Genomic DNA, 6,772 nt, shown 5'->3' on the forward strand with positions numbered 1-6,772 from the left:
GGCGCCAGGAACTTGCCGAGCTTATCCCCTAGCAGCGTTTTGTTATATCTGCCACCACCACGCAGGAACGAAGCAGTCAGGCCGCCATCTCCTCCGCAAGCGGGGGGGAAGCAGGAGAGAGGGGGGATCCAGGCCACTCACAGCGTGAGGCAGGTGCTGAACGCGTACCACACCAGGATGTAGAACCCGGTCTTGAGCACGACGGCGGCCGCCAACGCGGCACGCTCCAGCGACTCCAGCTTGGTGACGGACTCGCTGGGCCGCAGTGTTTGGACTCACACGCCTCCTCTCCCACTCCTCACCACCCCCTGTGCTATGGGTTGTGTCCTGCTCGAGGTGGGCCCCTTGTGCGTGTGGAACCCTAGAATTCGAATGGGGTTGGGCTCCTAGAATTAAAACGGAGTTGGGCGAGCCACCGGTGAGTAGAGATAGAGAGCGGTCGATGCGAGGTCGTGTGGGGGAGGAGGAAGGAGCGGCTAGCGTGGACCCACATGCGGGGGGTGGGGGCGGCGGCGGTGGCTGTTCCATATCGCGTGGAGAGGGTCTGGGTGCCCAGACACACGACGAAGCGTGGAGGCCAGAATGCAGAATAGGGGAGGCAGCCTCCGAACCGCGCTCTAGATCCATGAACCTGACGAGCGAGTAAAGTGATGGCGTTCTGGTACGGCGACAGATGAGGAGGGAAGGGAGCGCGCAGTAGACAAGGTGGTGGTGGTCGGATCGGTACCTATGAGGCGTGGACGCTAACCTCGCAGTAGCTTAAGCCTGGGTGCCGTCACGGGCGACCCCACGGTGGCGCACACCTAGGGCGCCAGCGAGCCCAGCATGGCCGTGGCTGACGTCGGGGTCACCACGTCGCCCTTGGCCGCACCCTCCTTGTCTCACATAGACGAAAGTTGTGGCAGCGATGGAGGATCCGGAGGGGGTGGGGGAGACGAAAGGAAGACGAAAGGGATGACGTCTTCACGAGATCCGCGGTACAACGTCTCCCCGATATCAGCCTCCAGGTCCACCACCGACGCGTCCACCTTCTCCTTCATCTTTGGTGTGGGTGGTACCCCACCGGCACGAGGGGCTGCATCTCCACCACCAATGTTATCTCTCTCTCTCTCTGACGGGGGTGTGGTGTTGGGGAGGGCAAATGCAGATTCTTCGCGCGAGACAAGTGTTGTGCATTACTATGGAAACCTAGGAGAGGGGAAAGGAGAGGCGGCGACGGCGGGAGCCGAGCATGGGCTAAGGTTGTAGGAAGCAGGACTGCGTGAAGGTCTTCGATGTCTTCGGGGAGGCCCAGGGCGAGGAGGACGATATGTGCGGCGGTGGAGGGAGGGAGCGGTTGCTAACGTGTTGGGAGGAGAACCACGACGGGGAGGGGAGTAGAGGTTGCACGAGTGTCCCGTGAGGGAGGAGCGACGAACTAAGAGATATGGGAATGACAGAAGAGAAGATGGGAATGGGAATGGCAGAACCAGGAATGGCAGCCTACCCCTTACCGTCTTAATAGTAGTAAAGATTTAGATGTGTACGAGTGTTTATAAATATAACTTTAAAACAAATATATATAGCTTTAAAAAATACTATTTAAATGTTTTTAGAAAAAATATATTATCTAAATAAATTAGGTCTCGTAAGAAGAGATAAAACAAATAAAATGTATTTTTAGTAATTACTTACAAACAAAAATTATTAACATATCGAATTACATATTCTAAAAATAATATTTTTAACAACTTATTATTATTTTATAAAATGAGATTTTAGCACCAAATTAAATCTAATAATTTGATACATCACACAAAAATTATGTCTCGGCATGAATGCATCAAACATTTGACAAAATTTTATTTATTCAAAAATTTGTTGAATTTTTATATATATCACCATTTCCTTATTTGAATGAAACTATTTTCCTTTCTACTGACAATTAACAATATAGACTAAGTTATTTCCATTTGACGGATTTATGGTGTTACAGATATCGATGATTCATTTATTATTATCTTCATCAAACATTAATAAGCATTAATAATATTCATATTACAATGGTACCTTCGGCTTGCCAAAAGGTGAGTTAGCGAGAATGACGTGAGTGCGATTACAATCCGGCGTGAACAGTACAGTGTTACTGTTCATCTATTTATAGGCACGAGACGCAGCCCGGACAAAACTACATTCATGTCCTTGACATTTACTCGTAATCATAATGCAAATTATCAAGGACCAAGTAGTCTTTTCCCCCTTTTAAGTCGGTATTGTCCTCGGTCTTTGTCACCATACTGAGCCGAAGCTCTCCGGCAATAGCTTCGGCGCTCGTTCCTATCACCTTCGGGTTGCTCCTTTACACTGCGCATACTTTTCTCCATGAGAGAAGATCTTTATCCGAAAGCCGAAGCCCCCTGTAATAATCTATGTCGTACTGAAAACATATGGTTAGTCACGTTTTTTAGGACCTTCGGAAGAGGAAGGCCCCCAACAGTAGCCCCTCGCAATATTGACTTGTTTCTTTGTAACAAGTTTAGACTACGACATGAAAGAAGGCCTTTAGCCGAAGGTCCGAAAACACTTTCCCTTCGCTAGAATAGCGAATGACACTTACATGCAAGGCCCACCAAACTGTTGGGCGCTGGGCATATAAATAGGAGCTCGTGTTAGAGGCGTTTTTTGCGCCATTCCAGTTGCTTGCACTTGTGCTTATCATTTTAAACTTGCTTATTCTGCCGAGTTCTAATTGGGATTGAAGCTTCGGCATTTCAACAACCTTTGTTTTTAATGGCTGACGGAAAGAAGATTGTTGACCCAGCACTTTCCGAGTTCTACGAAGCTATGGAGAGGAAAAATGCTGAGAAAATTGCTCATGAGACGCTGGCTAGGATATCTGAGGATTCCAGTGGTAGTGAAAGTTTTGATGCGAAAAGCGGAAATGAAGATGCCTAAGATCGGACCTGGAGACCAAGTCATGTCGTCTTCGGGAAATCAACCATTAAGCAAGGGTAGATTGATGCGATGAGGGGGAGGTATTTTCGTGATATCTCGATTGTGAGAGCTGGGGGGAAACAATATCCCTCTGCCCGAAGCCAATGAGGTTGTGGTTTATATGATATTTATGAAGGAAGGGCTTCGATTCCCCCTGGATAAGTTGTTGGTTGAAGTTCTGAAGACTTTTGAAATTTACCTTCATCAGCTTACCGCCGAAGTTATCATCAAGATGGGAATCTTTATTTGGGCCATGAAGAGCCAAGGGGTGGAACCAGATGCAAGATGCTTCTTCAATATTCATGAACTGTCCTATGAGACGAAGGCTACCGACAAGGAGCAACATCACAACAACTTCAGTTGCTATAGCTTCGTGCCTCGCTCTGGGATGAGCTACTCGGTTCCAACATTTCAGAAAAGATGGCCAGGAGCCTAGATGCAGGAGTGGTTCTATGTGAAAAATGACTTGGTTGAAAGAGAGGACATCAAAGGGATTATTCAACGCCCTATCTGGTCTCGCTTCGGTATTAGGAGGCCATCCACTACCCTTGGGAACAAGATACAAGCATGCCAAGCTGCCTTTAATACATTATGCACTTACATAGGCACCAGGGACTTAGTCCAGGAGCATATCGCTTATAGAGTGTGGCCGCTCGAAAGCGGATGAGAGATGCCGAAGGAAACTGTCGCTGGCTCCAGCAAAGATGGTCTAGTCTATCTGAAATACATATTCAAGTACAGAAGCCAGTTTGATGAGCTAAATGATGATTGGTTAGATGCCATCGAAGCAACCAGCGATGAATTGCTTGGTGCTTACTCGAAGGCCGAAGATGATGCCATGACGACGGCCTTCGGGGTCGAGGCAAAAAGAGACTAAACAGAGTATTTGACGTCATCGAATTCATGTATCCGGACTATTGTTATCCTGCGCGGAAGCAAGGAAAGAAGAGGAAGACTGCTTCTTTGGCGACTTCTAGCACGCCGAAATCAAAGAAGATAAAGTTCTGACGCCACGGCCCAGGCGTATTGAAACGACCGAAGTACCGAAGCTAATTGAGCTAAGTCACCCTGCTCCCGCCGAAGCTAAGGCAGAAACGGCTAAAGGGGCAGGACCGAAGATAGCAGTGGAACAGCTAAAAGCTTTGAGTCCGTTGCAAGAAACAGAACTACCAAAGGTACCAAAGATTGCTTTAGTAACTCCGAAGAGAAGAAGGATGGGCAGCGTATTAGACGCTGTTATATAATCTGTAAAGGCGTCGACTCCAGCACCTGCTAGCGAGGGCGAAACCCTAAAGAAATCAAGCGAGGCTATCATAGCAGAGACTACTGTCGAAGCTGGACCATCAGTCCTTGCCAAAGCGAAATCTTCGGAGGCTGCTAAAGAAGGTACCGAAAAAAAACCTTCGGAGGGTGCTGGAGCACCATTAATATTGGAAAAAGAAGGTGCTGAAGAATCTGAATCTCCCACCCCTGGAGCGTCTATCGAAGAATTAGAGTTCATTGTGCGACATGCTTCGGGGAAACAACTATCGAAGGAACATCTTGCCGAAGCTAGGCAGTATGCCAAGGATCTGAAGTATCCCCTAGGATCCTTGGTATACAACGGCACTGACGAAGATGATTTTCTATATTGCCCGTCGAACAACAAGGAGATATCTGTTTGTCGAGAAATGGCAAGGAACATGGGATTTCCGAAGCTGGAACTCGGCCTATCTGCAATTTCGAAAGATGAACTTGCAGATAGCCTTTCTTATAATAGCTTGAAGGTATATAAACTTTTGCTCGCAAAATAATTTGTATTTTGTTGGTTTTCTTACTATCTTCATGTTCATCCTCCATATTTCAGTGACCTCTGGGCTTTCCGGGACCTGGTGCTTAGTCCACTCTAATATGAAGTCGACCAGTGCCTAAGTTTTTATCGTCGTGCGGGGTCGGAACTCTATAATCTATATCATGAGCTCCGAGCTCACACACCCATTTGGCTATTCTCCCAACAGCTTCCTTGTTGTGAAGAATATCGCCTATTATAAATCTTGTGACTACTATGACTTTGTGGTTGCCAAAGTAGTGTCGAAGCTTGCGAGCGGTTAGAAGTACCGCATATAACAGCTTCTGAACTTGGGGGTACCTTATCTTTGAGGGTCCGAGGACTTCACTGATGAAGTAAACCAGATGCTGCACTGGGTATGTGTGCTCTTCTTCCGCCTGCTCGATTACTAACGCGGTGCTTACCACGTGAGTCGTGCAGGAGATATATAGCAGCAAATCTTCTGTCGGCTGACCGGGCATGGCTTGGCGTGGTGGCTTGAGTACTGGCGGAGTAGTCAAGAATTTCTTCAGTGCCTCTAGAGCCTCGTGTGCTTCTGTGGTCCACTAAAATTTGTTCACCTTCTTGAGTAATTTATAGAATGGCATTCCTTTCTCGCCTAGCCTTGATATGAATCTGCTTAGCGTTGCCATGCATCCAGTGAGCCTTTGTACCTTTTTCTGTGACCGCGATGGTTCCATCCTCATAATGGCCTCAATCTTCTCTGGATTTGCTTCTATTCCCTGATGACTGACAATAAACCCAAGTAGTTTTCCGGCTAGCACTCCGAATACGCATTTCCTAGGTTTAGCTTCCGCCGGTAGCGTCTTAGGCTGTTGAAGACTTGTTGCAGATCCTCGATGAAGTTTTATGAGTTTTCTGTCTTGATAACCACATCGTCGACGTAAGCCTCCACCCGCTTGCCCCAGTGATCGGCTAAGCATGTCTGGATGGCTCTCTGGTAAGTCGTTCAGAATTCTTGAGACCGAACGACATGGAGGTATAGCAGAAAGCTCCAAATGGTGTGACAAAGGCAGTCTTCTCCTCGTCCTCTTTTGCCAGACTTATCTGATGATACCCGAAGTAGCAGTCTAGGAAAGAGAGCATAGAGCAACCAGCAGTTGAATCAACTACCTGATCTATCCTAGGGAGTCCAAAGGGATCCTTTGGGCAATGCTTGTTGAGATCAGTATAGTCGACGCACATGCACCAGTCAACTTTATTCTTTTTAAGTACAAGAACAGGGTTTGCCAGCCACTTAGGGTGCAGTACTCCTCTAATGAATCCTGCCGACACTAGGCGAGCTAACTCTTCACGAATAGCTTCTCTCTTATCGGGCGTGAAACGACGTGGCTTATGTCGGATCGGTCTCTCTGGAGGATACACTTTCCACATGTTTGGTTCACTGCTGAGATGGTGCGGCTGCATCCGCGGAACTTTAAAGCACATTTTGTTTGGTTGTTGGATAAGCCAATACAGGTGCCCGACATGCAGAAAGGATAGGCGAGCCAGGCTCCGTAGAGACGCTCGTTGGCTGCGTACCCACGCGTGCAAGCACGCCTCATACAACCTCATGTTCATGCACGCAAAACCAAAAACATTTTTGCTTTGTTTTTTTGTTATAGTTCTAACTAAAAGATTTAATCACTGAACTGATTTTATATTTATGTTTCTGGTATTTTGTGAACAAAACTAGACCACACATGTTATATAATACTTGAAGATTTATTTGTGCACTTTTCCTAATACACGTTCTGATGCAGATAACCAAACACGAGCTATATTTGTTCTGAATGTACTAATGCAGACGACCAAACACAAGTTTATGCACATACCTAGCCTGCACATAAAGAGTCTGGCTCCACACATACGAACCAGGCTATCACTATGCAACAACCAAACATGTGGTTTAAGTTTGTGCTCGGTCAATTCTCTCGGGACTCCTGGCATGTCCGCAGGTTGCCATGCGAATACATCCCGATTATCTTGCAA

This window comes from Zea mays, chromosome 7 (assembly GCF_902167145.1).
Source record: "Zea mays cultivar B73 chromosome 7, Zm-B73-REFERENCE-NAM-5.0, whole genome shotgun sequence".
Taxonomy (NCBI): domain Eukaryota; kingdom Viridiplantae; phylum Streptophyta; class Magnoliopsida; order Poales; family Poaceae; genus Zea; species Zea mays.